Genomic DNA, 1,474 nt, shown 5'->3' with positions numbered 1-1,474 from the left:
TTTAATACATACTAATAGAACTCTTTCTAGTGGTTTTCCTTTTCAGCATAGCCTACACCATCTCTCTTTCTATACTTCATGGTATGTGTTTAGTTTTGAGATCCATTGACATTTTTCTCTCAGATGCTTTTCATTCAGCAGATTATTTCTTCAATTCGATTTGAAAGTTGATTTTCTCATTGGACAAATCCTAGGAGGGGTTTTTTACTGGAAAATCAAAAAATTTGTTGCAAATAGCATTTGTTTGGTTTCCATTAAAATATTGCTTTTTTTATTCTATCATAAGATTTCAGCTTCGTTTTTGTTTCATGTAGATAAGAGACCTTCATATCGTAAAAAATGAGGAAGATATTGGTTACTACGCAGGATGTATAGGTAAGCATCTTTATCTCTGCAGCTTCACATCGAGATAAATCGTAGGAACCAAACTCATCAAAATAACTAGCTAAGCTAATTTAATTGTGCTTTCCTTTTCCCTTGAAGGTGCTGCATTTATGTTGGAAGGGCTTTGACTTCCGTCTCGTGGAGCATCATAGCAGATCGATATGGTCGAAAACTTGTTATATTGTTCTGGACTATATGAGTGTTAGTATTAACTTCTGGATCTTACTTTATTTCTTCTTGATGTTTTGAACATGGAATCTACTATGTAAAGTTTTTCGTATCAATCGTTCTCAATGGGTCTGTTAATGTCCATTTCAGGGTTGTGCTCAATACTCTATTTGGTCTAAGTACAAACTTCTTCTGGATGGCAGTTGCTACAAGGTTGTGCTCAATACTCTATTTGGTCTAAGTACAAACTTCTTCTGGATGGCAGTTGCTACAAGGTTTCTTCTTGGAAGTATGAATGGTCTTCTTGGCCCAATAAAGGTAATTGTGTGCAGAAATTGGATAGATACATTGTTAGAGAAGGAAATGATTCCTACACTACCCAAACCCTAAAAGATAGAAGACCCAAAACTTTCATATAAAACTTACACTACAACATCTAGTTTACACTAGTTTCTCACACACTTGTGTCTATGAATAACAAACATCCATTGTAGCATACGAGAGAGAAAAAGTTTCTTTTGTGAAACAAACTTCTAAAAGTTTCCAGTTGACTTTAGTTTAAATAGATTTTCACCACCAATAGTAAAAATCATCAACATAAAGATCTAAGAACTTAATATTAGGGCTTTAAAATAAAGAAAAAAAAAGTCATAATTCATTGGAACACTTAAAGAAATTTAAAGTGATTGAAAGACAGAAGAAAAATTCATAAAACAAACTTAATCTCCTACAAACAACATTTCTAAGTCATTGAAATTTTTTTCCAAAATGTTGATAGTAAGAGATTCTAAAAACAAAGTCTAATTCATTGAAACACATCTAAAACTACAAACTACCCCCTCTTCTTATCTAACATCTTCTAAACCTAAAACAACCAAGTACCCCCTGATTATCTCTATCAGTTAATTAAAAAGTTACAAAA

General features: G+C 32.4%; 1 long non-coding RNA gene across 1 annotated transcript; it reads left to right on the top strand.

Annotated features, from left to right (window-relative positions):
- Positions 1–267: 267 nt before the first annotated feature.
- On the top strand, positions 268–768 carry LOC147552558 (uncharacterized). The gene is made up of 3 exons (XR_015236815.1): positions 268–375; positions 484–585; positions 703–768. It is a non-coding gene; the product is annotated as an uncharacterized LOC147552558 (long non-coding RNA).
- The last annotated feature ends 706 nt before the right edge of the window (positions 769–1,474 follow it).

The sequence above is a fragment of the Eschscholzia californica genome, unplaced genomic scaffold (genome assembly GCF_041429995.1).
Source record: "Eschscholzia californica isolate CP2 unplaced genomic scaffold, dmEscCali1.0.p SCAF_3, whole genome shotgun sequence".
Taxonomy (NCBI): domain Eukaryota; kingdom Viridiplantae; phylum Streptophyta; class Magnoliopsida; order Ranunculales; family Papaveraceae; genus Eschscholzia; species Eschscholzia californica.
The sequence above is the reverse complement of the archived record's forward strand: the minus strand, read 5'-3'. Positions and strand labels throughout refer to the sequence as shown.